This window comes from Castor canadensis, chromosome 12 (genome assembly GCF_047511655.1).
Source record: "Castor canadensis chromosome 12, mCasCan1.hap1v2, whole genome shotgun sequence".
NCBI classification, from domain to species: Eukaryota; Metazoa; Chordata; class Mammalia; order Rodentia; family Castoridae; genus Castor; species Castor canadensis.
The window spans coordinates 43,572,395-43,587,282 of NC_133397.1; the positions used below are offsets into that span (position 1 = coordinate 43,572,395).

Below are 14,888 nucleotides of genomic sequence, written 5' to 3' on the forward strand. Positions count from 1 at the left end.
TTAACTGATTTGATTATTTTGACTGGGCACAACAGCCTGACAGATTACCTGTTAGAACCCTATGTCCTCACTCCTAGCTGTATCTATCTATTGATTGTTCTGTATGGCATGGGTTTCCTTGTTCACAGTACAAGCATATAATATGACCTACCTCAGAGGACTGCACTGCATGCTAAATAAAATAAGCCAATATCTGGATTATAACAAGTACAGCGTAAATGTTCAGTATTACATTTCAGTCAAAGAATCAAGTAAAATCGCTTGCTTTTAAACCAAATTACTTATCTAAATTGGTAAGATTTCCTTTTCTTCACTCAAACATTTAGAAGAAAAATGTATTGGTTAATATGTATACAAGAACCTAGGACCTAAATATGAAACGAACAGGTATTCATCTGCATGGGAACATTTGAGGGTCACAGAAAAATGTGCAGTCTATGAAAAAAAGAAAGGGGAAAAAATGAAAGCACATTACTGATAAAAAGTTTACTGTCAGAATACAAAAAAAAAAAAAAATCCACTAGTATTCTAACTCCAGAAAGTCTTTTTGTTCAGAAAGTCTTTTACAAAGAGGAAAATACTATAGTTATACAAATGGCTATAATAATTCAATACTACACTATTCCAGATTTATTTTTTGCATCTAAATCAGAGAGATAAAGAGAGAGATGGTCTGATGCCAAGCTGGGTTACTGGCACTGAACCAATGGGGGTTTAGGGAATAGACATAAGAGAGCCCTGCAGATAGAGATGGGATATACAAATGAGTGCAGGCAGAGCACTCCATTCCGTGTAGAGCAGGTGTGATTAGGAAGATGCATTTTAGTTGCTTCACAGGATACCTATGGTCTGCCTTGAGTGAAGACACATTTCTTAAGATGTCAGGTTGCTGGCTCCTACACCATGCCCAGGACTGTTCCAAATCACAGCAGAAGGGCATTTCTCGAGCTGGGCTGCATAACGGAATCTGTCTTTTCAAGGGAGAAGGAGAGAGATTGCCCATGCAGCCAAGTTATTAAGGGGACATTTGTCTCTCTAGACATTCACAGAAAGAAATGGAAAAAGTTCCCAGGGGGGAAGCACTCAATGGCATACTATTTTGGTCAACCATGGAAGGGAGTCTAGTAGGGATTTCTGAGGCAAGCAGTAAAAGGGAAAAGTGCAAAGTATTCTTTTGCACTGTCCACATTTGTGCAAGTGTCTAGAAGAAAACTCTTACTCAGAAACATAAAGGTTCCGTAAAATCCTACTGGAAAAATATTAAAAATGTCACGGGTAAATAAAATAATAATACAGAGATTCATGGCCGTTCTTTTAAATGCAATGTGCAGTACATTCATTTTAAAGAATTGCTTCATGTGTAGTATTGTCCAAAATACCTAAGAAGTGAAATAACAGATGGTCCCTATCCACTGTAGCAGCTAATGAGCTTTATAAGATGATGAGAAAGAGTGAGTTTTAAAGACAAAAAGAGAAGTTAGATTCTTAACAAGCACATATTTCATTTGGAAAGTGAAAGACTACATGAAAGGAACACAGTGACCTATGTTTTTAAAATGTTATTGGATTACAATTAGTTCAAGAAGGCTTCCTAGAAGTGGTAGAAACTTTGAGGATTTGATTAAATAAATATATAGTGTTGAGAGGGATTGTTGTGAGACATAGAGCTTAGCAAGTGAACAATGACAAAAGAATTATAAGAGTGGGGATATATTTAAACATATTTTCCCCATAATTTCTACTTTATTTGTGAAACAAGCTTATTTCAGTTCAGGAAGGAAAAAAACATTTGGCAAAATGATATTATCTTTATTTAGAACATTGTAGTTTAGATACTAAGTGTGGAGGAATGCTGAAACATGGGAATTCACTGGCTAGCATATTTTGCTCTCTCATCTCCTCCATGTAGTTCAGTGCATCGTGTCTGCACTCTCAAGGCAAAGTTCATGCTAGGTATTTCGAACACTCATCCACGAATAGTTTGAAAATGAGGATGAAGAGACTGGGTCTCTTGGTTTTCATTTGTGGTATATTAGTGTCTACTTTTAGCAAAGCATCATAAAAAAGTTAATGTTCTTGTCGCCACAGTAAGATACTTCTTATAACTTTATCATTAGACTTTTTGCTGATAGGAATCCATAAAGTAAGACCATAGTTTTCATGTAGCTCATTGTACATGTAATAAACACAGAGAGAAACAAAAATTTAACAGAAAAATATTTAATTATACTGTCTCTAAGACACTCTGATATATTCCCTTTTATTATATTCATTTACTTAAAAAAATTCTAGACCATCAAGTGAATTTTGGAACTAACCAGAATTCAGAAAATATTGATGAAGAGGGAGTCATAACTTATAACTATCTTTCTCCCACAGTTCCTTATTTTCTCTTGTGAAACAATTGCAAAGTTCTCATGGCAGGAGCAGGCAATGAAATATGAGGAAGAAAAAAGGAATAAAATTTTAATTTCAACTCAAATATAATCCAAGAGGGGTTCAAACTTTAATTTAGTCCTGGCTTCAAAGTTAAGGAGAAACTTAGCAAATCTATATATCAGATTTGCTAGAATATTCTACAAACAAACAATAGAATAAAGAAAACATGACTGAAAAATCACATACTGCTTTCTCTGTAGGCTTTGCCAGTGCATAAGCAATTATATCTTAGAAAATCTTTGTGAAAAGATGGTAAACAAATCAAAAAGGTGAAAGAATGAAAAAAATTGCTTTTATATTTTGAAGATTTACAAAGTGAAAAAATACAGAGTAAAATAACACCTAAATCTCATTTGAATCAACTTTTAATAGATAGCTGTATTTTAACCTATATGTGTGCAAATATCATGAATGATAAGAAATTAAAACCACAAATCTCCCCAATGATTTTGCTACGGATATGAATCAAAGGACATATTCACCTAACCAAAGAGTCATCACAGAATGAAAATTAATTGAAAACAATTTAACACACACATATGAGCCTAGTAAAATTTAAATATTAAGATTCCCAAGTGTTCATTTTATTATAATTGAGTTGTAAAGGTAGTGATTACAAAGAACACATCAAATGAATATTTAAACCTTATTCATTGATAATTAAAGACAACTAAGTCATAGATAGATAGATAGATAGATAATTATAATTTTACAGTGGCTAAAGTAAATAAATTTTACAAATAAATCTGCAAGCAAAAATATTGTTGAGTCGTTTCTTTATCTATTTCCAAGAAACACAAATGTGTATATGTTCTCTTTGGAAAAGTTTGTACCTTTTACGCATTCTACCCCTTTCACTACAATTAAATTTGAGTTTCTCAGAAGCTAAATCAATTGTTATATTTAAGTTTTTAAAATTTGTGCATGGTAGTCATGTAAGGGGATTTATTTAGGGCAATACTTCATGTTTCAATTTAAGAATCCAAAGTACACTGCCATGTTACTTTTTTAAAGGAATACAATTGCAGTTACAAATGTCACATGTACATATTTTGTCATTTTAACATCCTAGACACCATATGGCATTATATTAACATTTAAACATGTTTTTGTGGCATAGACAAAATGATAACAAATTGATAAGTCTATAAGATAATATTCACATATGAATATCGAAAAGATTAAATAATCGATTCACTTCCAAGTAAAATTCTATATAGATGAGGGAAAAAACTGTTGAAAACAGTTCTTAGTCATAAAAGTGAAAATCAGAGAGATCCAATATGGCGACTGGGACACAGCCGCAGACCTCCTGAGCTCCATGAACCAGGAACTTTGCTGAGAGGCTGGAGACACACTTGGCTGAGGTAAAGCACCAGGGAGAGCTGAAACATTAGCACTCTGAACCCCTAGCTGGTGGAAGGCTTCTCCACACCATGATACACTAAAAGAATAGCCAGCACTGCACACCAAGCCCGCCCCATAGGCCCACAGAGCTGCTGCTCTGCAGGCCATGAGATCTCTGATCCTTGGGCTTGATCTTTGGGCCTGCTCCTCAGCCTTGCCAGGGCCATGCTTCCCCAAACTCCCACCCCTCAGACCCACAAGATCTCTGCTGGACTGAGCCACTAAGACCTGCCAAACTGGCAATACACACACACATGATCTCCAATGGGCTGTGCCCTCAGGCCTGCACAGGCCTGCGCGATCTCTGCTGGAAGCATGCCCTTAAAGCCTACCAAGCCGGCAATCCAAAGACATGCATGATCTCCACTCTGCCCTTCAGGCACACCAGACCCATGCTCCAAAGGCCTGCTAGTTCTCCTCAATGAAAGGCCTGCTCCCATAGACCTGTGGGACACCACCCACCTGTCACCCACCACAGGAGGGCTCCATACCTACTTAAGAGACACACAGAGACAGGTCTGGATGCTAAAGGAGTAACATCAGAGCAACTAAGACTGCAATTGTACTGTTCCAGAACTGGTGATTTTTTTTTCTTTTTTTCCCTTCTTCAAGGGTTTTGCTGCCCTGGTTTGCTATTTAATCACCTACCATATCTCTCATTTATTTTTTTTCCTCTCTTCTCTCTTCCTTTTATCTTTCCTTCTCTTTCTTGTTTTTATCCTTCTCTCACAATTTTGTTAGTGTTAATATTGTAACTAGCTAATACTAAATTACACTTAGTCCAGGGATAGAAAAGGTACCCAGTGGCAATATGGGAAGAAGAAAAAGGGATGGAAACCATTCTCCCCCAAAAAATAAAGTAGTATAAGATTTAGAGCAAAATGAAGAGAACAGATACCCAGATCCAGACTCCAAGAAAACAAAGATAAACTATACCAAGGAACCCAATGAAGCCCACAAGAACAACCTGAAAGAAGAAATCCTACAAGTACTTAATGAGAAATTCATAGAGATGTTACTAGACATGGTCAACCAAAACGTACAGGAGGCACTCAAGAAATGCCAAGACAACAAAATTAAAGAATATGAGAAAACACAGAAACAAATAAATGAAATCATAGGAACCCTAAATAAGTATCAAACTGAAACAGAGATCACCATAAACAGTGAGATAAATGAATTAAGGGCAAAAATTGACAATATTAAAAACGAGGTAACCCATGATAAAGAAAACCTCAGAAAAAAGAATGAAACAGAAATACAAAACAAAATGGATGGCCATTCCAGCAGAATAGAACAAACAGAAGATGGAATCTCAGAACTTGAAGATAAAATGGCAATTAAAGGAAAAACTGAAGAACTATTAGTTAAACAACTCAAGACCTGTGAAAAGAAAATGCAAGAACTCACTGACTCCATCAAAAGACCAAACCTGAGAATCATGGGCATTGAATAAGAAGAGGTGCAAGCAAAAGGAATGTGTAATATATTCAACAAAATAATAACAGAAAGATTCCCAAATCTGGAGAAAATTATGCCCATTCAAGTACGGGATGCCTCCAGAACACCAAACAAACCTGACCAAAACAGAACTACCCCACAACATGTTATCATTAAAACAACAAGTACAGAGACTAGAGAAAGAATATTGAAGGCTGTAAGAGAGAAAAAACAATGTACAAAGGTAAACCCATCAAAATCACAGCAGACTGCTCAACACAAACATTAAAAGCAAGAAGAGCATGGAGTGAGGTCTTAAGCACTGAATGAAAATAACTTCAATCCCAGGATATTCTACCCACAAAACTATCATTCTAAATAGATGGAACAATAAAAGTTTTCCACGATAAGCAGAAACTAAAACAATTTCTGACCACCAATCCACCACTACAAAAAATTTGCCAAGGAATTCTGCACACAGAAAAGGAAAGCAAACAAAACCATTAAAGGGCAGGCAATACCAAACCACAGAAGAAAAGCCAAGAAAGTAGAGAGTAACATTGATTCAGCTGCACACAATCCAACCCTTAATCAACCATGACATCTACATGACAGGGATCACCACGTATTTATCAATACTAGCACTGAATGTTAATGAACTAAATTTCCCCATCAAAAGACACTGATTGGCAAACTGGATTAAAAAGGAAGATCCAACAATCTGCTGCCTACAGATGACCCATCTCATCAACAGAAATAAGCACTGGCTGATAGTGAAAGGCTGGAGAAGATCTACCAAGCCAATGATCCCCAAAAATAGGCAAGGGTAGCAATACTTATCTCAGACAAAGTAGACTTCAAACCTACATTGATCAAATGAGATAAAGAAGGACACTCCATATTAATAAAAGGGGAAATACACCAAGAGGAAAAACAATTATCAACCTATATGCACCCAACATCAATGCACCCAATTTCATCAATCATACTCTCAAGGACCTAAAAACATATATAAACTCCAACACAGTGGTAGTGGGAGACTTTAATACCCCCTAGCACCAATAGATAGGTCATCCAAACAAAAAATCAATAAAGAAATCCTAGAACTAAATCACACCATAGATCAAATGGACCTAGCTGATGTCTACAGAATATTTCATCCAACTTCTGCACAATATACATTCTTCTCAGCAGCCCATGGAACCTTCTCTAAAACTGGTCATCTCTTAGGGCAGAAAGCAAGCCTCAGCAAATATAAGAAAATAGAAATAATCCCATGCTTTCTATCTGACCACAATGCATTAAAACTGGAAATCAACAACAAAAACAGCAGTAAAAAACATGCAAATAATTGGAAGTTGAACAACAATTGCCTAATGACTAATGGGTCATTGATGAAATAAAAGAGGAAATTAAAAGGTTCCTGGAAGTTAATGAAAATGAAAACACAACCTACCAGAACCTATGGGACACAGCAAAGGCAGTCCTAAGAGGAAAGTTTATAGCCATGAGTGTACATATTAAAAGGACAGAAAGATCTCAAATCAATGACCTTATACTACAGCTCAAACTCTTAGAAAAACAAGAACAAGCAAATCCGAAAACAAGCAGAAGGAAAGAAATAATTAAAATAAGGGCTGAAATCAATGAAATAGAAACAAAAAAATACCATACGAAGAATGAAACAAACAGCTGGTTCTTTGAAAAAATAAATAAGATTGACAGATCCCTGGCAAACCTGACCAAAATGAGGAGAGAAAAAAGCCAAATCAGTGAAATCAGAAATGCAAAAGGGGAGATAACAACAAACACCACAGAAATCCAGGAAATCATCAGAGACTACATTGAGAGCCTATACTCTAATAACTTTGAAAATCTTGAAGAAATGGACAGATTTCTAGAAACTTACAACCACCCAAAACTGAACCAAGAAGACACTAATCACCTGAATAGATCTATAACACAAAAAGAAATTGAAACAGCTATCAAAAGCCTCCCAAAAAAGAAAAATCCAGGATCTGATGGATTCACTGCTGAATACTATCAGATGTTTAAAGAAAAACTAATACCAATTCTCCTTAAACTGTTCCACAAAATAGAAAGGGAAGGAACACTGCTTAATTCATTTTATAAAGCCAATATTACTCTCATCCCAAAGCCAGACAAAGATACCTCCAAAAAAGGAGAACTACAGGCCAATTTCCTTAATAAACATTGACACAAAAATCCTTAATAAAATAATGGCAAACCAAATCCAACAACGCATCAAAAAGATCATACACCATGACCAAGTCGGCTTCATCCCAAGGATGCAGGGGTGGTTCAACATAAGGAAATCTATAAATGTAATACAGCACATTAATAGAAGCAAAGACAAAAACCACTTGATCATCTCAATAGATGCAGAAAAAGCCTTCGACAAGATCCAACACCAATTCATGATAAAAACTCTAAGAAAACTAGGAATAGAAGGAATGCACCTACACATTGTAAAGGCTATGTAGGACAAACCTACAGCCAACATCATACTTAACAGTGAAAAACTAAAACCATTCCCCCTAAAATCAGGAATGAGACAAGGGTGCCCACTATCCCCAGTCCTATTCACCATAGTACTGAAACTTCTAGCCAGAGAAATTAGGCAAGAAGAAGAAATAAAAGGAACACAAACAGGTAAAGAAACTGTCAAAATATCCTTATTTGCAGATGATATGATCATATACCTTAAACACCCAAAAAACTCTACCCAAAAACTCTTAGATACCACAAACAGCTACAGTAAGGTGGCAGGATACAAAATCAACTTACAAAAATCATTAGCTTTTCTATACACCAACAACAAACAAACTGAGAAGGAATATATGGAAGCAATTTCATTCATAATAGCTTCAAAAAAATTCAAATACCTAGGAGTAAATCTAACAAAAGATGTGAGTGACCTCTACAAGGAGAATAACAAACTCCTGAAGAAAGAGAACGAGGAAGACTACAGAAGATGGAAAGATCTCCTGTGCTCATGGATTGGTAGAATCAACATAGTAAAAATGGCTATACTACTGAAAGCAATCTACATGTTTAATGCAATTCTCATCAAAATCCCAATGACTTTCATCACAGAGACTGAAAAATCTACTCTAAAGTTCATTTGGAAACACAAGAGACTGAGAATAGCCAAGGCAATACTCAGCAAAAAGCGCAATGCTGGAGGCATCACAATATCTGACTTCAAACTATATTACAAAGCAATGGCAATAAAAACAGCATGGTACTGGCACAAAAACAGACATGAAGACCAGTGGAACAGAATAGAGGACCTGGATTTGAATCCACACAACTATACCCACGTCATTTTTGACAAAGGTGCCAAAGATATACAATGGAGAAAAGACAGCTCTTCAACAAATGTTGCTGGGAAAAGTGGTTACCCTTCTGCAAGAAAGTGAAACTAGATCCATGTCTATCACCCTGTACTAGTATCAACTCAAAATGGATCAAGGTCCTAAATATCAGACTGAAACTCTGAAGTTACTACAGGAAGAAGCAGGAAACACTCTGGAACTAATAGGGATAGGCAAAGACTTCCTCAATAGAACCCCAGCAGCCCAGCAACTAAGAAAAAGGATGAATAAATGGGACTTCATAAAATTAAAAAGCTTCTGCACAACAAAAGAAATGGTCTCTAAACTGAAGAGACCACCCAGAGTGGGAGAAAATATTTGCCAGCTGTATATCAGACAAGAGACTGATAAATAGAATATACAGGGAACTTAAGAAACTAAACTCTCCTAAAATCAATGAACCAATTAAAATATGGGCAACTGAACTTAATAGAACTTTCTCAAAAGAAGAAATTCAAATGGCAAAAAAGCACATGAAAAAATGCTCACCATCTCTAGCCATAAAGGAAATACAAATCAAAGTCACACTAAGATTCCACCTCACCCCTGTTAGAATAGCCATCATCAAAAACACCACCAACAACATGTGTTGGCGAGGATGCAGGGAAAAAGGAACCCTAATCCACTGCTGGTGGGAATGCAAGCTGGTATAACCACTCTGGAAAAAAATCTGGAGGCTTCTTTAAAAATCTAAACATAGACCTGCCATATGATCCAGCAATCCCACTCCTGGGGATATACCCAAAAGAATGTGACACAGGTTACTCCTGAGGCACCTGCACACCTATGTTTATGGCAGCGCTATTCACAATAGCCAAGTTATGGAAACAACCAAGATGCCCCACTATTGATGAGTGGATCAAGAAAATGTGGTACTTGTACACAATGGAATTTTACTCAGCCATGAAGAAGAATGAAATCTTATCATTTGCAGGTAAATGGATGGAACTAGAGATCATTCTGAGCGAGGTCAGCCAAGCTCAGAAGACCAAAAATCGTACGTTCTCCCTCATATGCGGACTTTAGAACTAGGGCAAATGCAGCAATGTGGTTGGACTTGGATCACATGACAAGGGGAGAGCACATGCGGAAGATATAGGAATAGACAGAAAACCCAAAACATGAAAGGGCTTGATGTCCCCACTCCAGAGGAACTAATACAGAAACCTTAAAGCAACAGAGGTTAACATGAGAAGGGAATCAGGAACCAGTGTAAAGATCAGTTAGAGATGAATCAACATGGTCATAACACATGTGTACACGAAAGCAATGTTAGGAATCTCTCTGTATAGCTATCCTTAACTCAACTAGCAAAAACGCTTTGTCTTCTTTATTATGCTTGTGTCTTTTCTTCAACAAAATCAGTGATAAAGGCAGAACAGGACCTGCCTGGAACTTGGGACAGGGGAGGATGGGGAGGGGGGCAGGGTAGAGAAATGACCCAAACAATGTATGCACATGTGAATAAATGAATAAAAAAAAAGTAAAAATCAACTTTACAATTAGGTACAATGTTAATTACCTTCTAGTTTCATTTTTTTTTTCTTTCCATTCAGTTTTTCTGGCTAATATGCTTCCATAAGATTAGTTTACAGGGTAAGAAGAAACATGCAGTAAAAGAGATGGAAAGTAAGGGATTTTGACTTCCAGTTTTAAATTAGTACAAAAGTTTTAATTGTTAGGAAGTGAAGGGTAGAAAATAGTGTGCTGTGGTGGAAATGCTTTTCCTGGTAAAAGGACATGTATTATGCTCTACTGCTTCAACTAACTCACTGCAAGTTTATCCAGATAATAGATTCACTAGGACTCATGTGGCTTTTATGAAAAACGAGAGCATTGACAGATGATCCTTATGGTTTAAGGTGCCATTCTGAAAAAAATAAAACTACTGCTCTTAATAATTTTTAAGTTAAATGTCAATTTTATCTACCCATAATTCTGATCCAACTCTTACTACAAAATGAATCAGATTCCACAAAGTTACAAGTTTGCCAAATTTCTATTGTATTAACAAGTTCAAACAGTAAAAACGCATACCATTACTGACAAAGCAGACAATAACACTGATAATATGGTGTGATGTCAAATGTAAAATATGTAATTCTCATAGTTATTAAAATAAATAAATAATAAACAGATAAAACAAAAAAACCTCCAAAGCATTAGTAATGGGAATTTGGGGCAATAGGGCATAATTAGTGAGTTTTTATGTTTGGTTTTTTTTTTTTTTGCAATTTTCTGTGTCTTTTTAAAACAATGCCATATATTAGGTTTACAAAAGAACTGAAATAAACTTCATTAGAGACAATAACAAAAATGCCACCTTAATTTTGTTTTCTGCTTACTTATATTCACCTGTGAGCTGGAAACACCAAAAAAAAAAAAACCAGTATGTGAAAAATTAAATCATAGAACAATATCAGTGTTTGACAACTAGTATTGTTCAAAGTAAGGGACAAGAGCACTTCACAAACTGTAAATGGGAACAGTAGTTAGTAAAACTGCCATTGTCTTTCAAAATTAAAAACACAAAAACCCAGCCACTCCAGTTCCTAGAATCTATCCTACAGAATTTCTGACCAATACACACAAACATCTCATGTGTGCAGATATTATTAATTAATTTAAAACAATAACTTTTTTAAAAGGTAGCTGTTGCTCAGTATGGGAATGATTAAGCAAATATTACATGTATGTCAGCATATCCATAGGTATATTGATGCCCAGAAAAATGCCTGCAAATTTCAACATCACGTTGCTTTAGTGGATAATTATGGAGGAGAGTGAATTGGTGAAGTGTGCGGTAAAGGAAAACTCTTCATTGCACACTTGTCAAATTGTCAGAACACTTTCACCCACTGCATTTATGCATTCTTATATTAAACACATGCCATGTATTATCTATATGTGCATAAGTAAGCACACAATACACATTCATAATAATCTATATCCACATATAACTGTTTTAAATGAGTATACATAATACTGAGTTGTCAAAATCAATCAAGTTACATTTCATAGAACTGAAATACTATTTTTCAGAAGCTCTTCAGATTTCTACTCCGCACTCAACAGTGAGGGTCACTGGGACTGGGTGTTGTTCTGTGACTTCCTATTTCCTGAGCATGCAGTTGATTAACTAGTGTCATGGCCCAGGATCTCCTCCTTAGGCTGGCAAGCCCAAAAAGGAGATCTACATTTACTGAGTGAAGTTGCACCTCCCAGGGTTTGACTGATATTTACCAAGTCCACAAGATCAGTGTTTAAAATAAGAATGCCAAGTTATTAATTCTCTATGAGAAATTATCCATCATGGGACATGGAATACTTCAAATTTAGTTCTGCCAAGTTGTAATAAAATATTCATTCATGATGATAATTTTAATTGTTACAGGAACCAGAAGACTCATACATATGTAACTTTCCTCCTTTAAGACTTTAAATAGGAGATGAATCTTAAGAGTTTTTGGGGAACATGGATTCCAATAAGGAGAATTCATAAGATCAGGAAATGTATAGTAATGTTGGCCCAGGGTGGCTTTTACTCCCTCATCTCAGTTAGGATGCCATTCCTCCATCTCTACAGAGCAGAAGAAGCAGTCAAGTACCCTGGGTAGTACTCAGATGGCTATTGCAATGATCTCCTCTGTGACTTTCTTTACTTTAGATACTTCAGCACATTTGAGTCCTACAAGCCTGGGGGCATAGACAGCCTGCTCTGAATCCTAGCTTCCAATTCCATAACTCTCAGAAAATAAATGTTACTTAGGTATTCTTGAGAAAAAATGAGCTTATAATACCATATTAAGCAAATAACCTGGAAATGTGTTTATGCTATAATTGCACCTACATAAAATATATGTACATGTTAGCCCAAAGAAAATATACAAAAATAAAAGTGTTTTGAGAATGGAGAAGACAAATGACTTTCTCTTTAAACATGACCAGAGTAAGAAATATAGATATTCATTTAATGAAACTTATAAAATTTCATGCAAAATGGACCCTATCTGGTCATTTTGTCAAGTAACTGATAAATTATCAATAAGCTATGTCAGTTTTCTCATTGATGGATAGATACAAAATAAAGTATATTTATTAGATGTACTTAAAATGGTCTCAAAAGTATGCAACAGGCTAGTAGGCAGAGCCATGGGAGGAAAGTGTACAGTCAGAGGGCAAGTTCAAATCAGGACCTAAATAGAGAAATCGTCTAATGATTGTTCAAGTTGAAAAGTCTAAGTGTGGTGGTTCACAAATAGTACACACAGAAATCACTGTTAGTAACAGATAGCTAGAAAGTGCCTTTCACATCAAACAGTGATTACTACAAACCTCTAATTATGTGCTCTGGAGAGAGCCTTGTGCCTTTCCCACTATAATTTCTAGTTCTTAAACTGGAACTCTATGACTTCAATCCAAATCTCAATGGCTTCTTAGCTGTTTAATGTAGGCTTACCCATGAATAACTGCTGATACAATCTGCTGAACCCTGCTGTACACAAGCAGAACTTGACAAGAATAATTAGTTTTCTCTCTGATTTCAACGTGTAATGATAGTTTTCAAGAAGAAAAAAAATGACTGGCAGTTTGCTATAAAAATTCTTGAGAGAATAACCTTGACTGAGCCAAAAAGCTTAAAACAAATTTAAATAATATTCCTGCCCCTAGAAAACAGTCATTAACCTCATCCTAATTGGAGCACATTCATACTTTAACTAATACCTGGGGAATTGTTTAATGTTGGGATTGGGACCATAGGAGAGAGGAAAAGCAAGTCTGGAAAGGGAGAAAGGGCTGATAAGAAAATATTCAGATTTAAGTCCTCAAAGCTGGCAAGAGTATGGGCCTCTCAGTCATATGGATTAACTTAACAACTTAGGGTTCTGCTCCTAGTAGCTGAGCTATACACAGAGAATATCTACTTCTACAGCACTTCAGTTATCCACTCTGATCCACTAAATCATGCTGTACTTTGCATGTTTCCCCCTTGCCAACTTAGGGGAGAATCTAAAATTGTCACTTGGCCTCCCATGTCACTGGTCATAGACTGAGCAGGCAATAAAAGAAAGCTACCTGGTGTTTGTGTAGAAACAGCTATGGCCAAAGAGTATTAGATAAATATGGGAGTGAACATACTCTCTCTTTCCCGTATTTCATAATAGAAGGAGGAAGTAGGTTAGGAATGATCCAACACAATTAATTTTGCCAAAACTCAGGTAGTTCTAGAAAAGTATACAGGTACTTTTCTCATTAAATAAGGGAGTCATATATCCACTTTCGTACCAAAAGTCAGACCACTAGGAAGACAGGTGACCTGGATATTTGCCTTCCTTGTCAATAGCAGGTTTACTGTGTTTGAATATCCCAGTCCTCAGAAAGAGTTTAGTGTTATCCTAGTTAGTTAATTTTCATTCTACATGTTTACCAAATGATAGAAGGAGCTTATGAATAAGCAGAAATAGAAGTTCTGTTCTCATAAAACTTTTTATTCTTGTACCAAAGGTCTCTCACAATTATTTACCTTTCTCATTGCATTATTTCAGATATCTGTGCTTGGAAGATGAGGCTGCATTCATAAAAGGACTGCCTTTATTGCTCTATATTATATAAACTGCTTTCAAACAGTAATGTAACTTAAACACATCTTTAAATTTTAAAAAGTTGCATTCACAAGTAACAGAATGCTATTATTCTTTAAATTTAAAAATAATATCACTTTTTATTAGGTGTTGTTTTGATACAGTGCTATTCACATATTTTTATTCTTTTTTTGCCTTATACAAAACATATATAGAGCAATTCTTATGTCCAAGAAAGTATTAGAAATGTGTATATGAAAGTAAATAAGATCTTTATTTTTATAGATGAGTTTGCCCTAATAAACTGTACTGGGAATATTAAAATATCAGTTAAGTCCAAAAAATATGGCTTTATCTCTAAGGCAGCCAATATCATTGTTAGCATCAAGTAATGAACATTGTGCTTCATTATATCCTTATTTAGTATGCTCAATAGAAACTCTTAGGCTTGGGTTCCACTATTTTAGCCACAGAGATAATGTTTCTTTAAATGTGTTAAGGTTCAGCTTTGGAGTATCCCAGAGAAATCTAGAGATGGGTCTGTCATCATCTATGAGTTAGAAAGCAGACCACACTGCCCAGTGTTGTCATAGCAACACTGTATCTCTGTCACATGGAAAAT

The 14,888-nt window shown here is 35.8% G+C and overlaps 1 protein-coding gene across 44 annotated transcripts in view; it reads right to left on the minus strand.

Annotated features, from left to right (window-relative positions):
* The window catches only part of Nrxn1 (neurexin 1), a 1,065,367-nt gene that overhangs the window by 580,756 nt on the left and 469,723 nt on the right, over positions 1–14,888 (minus strand). The gene's annotated exons all lie outside the window — the stretch shown is intronic.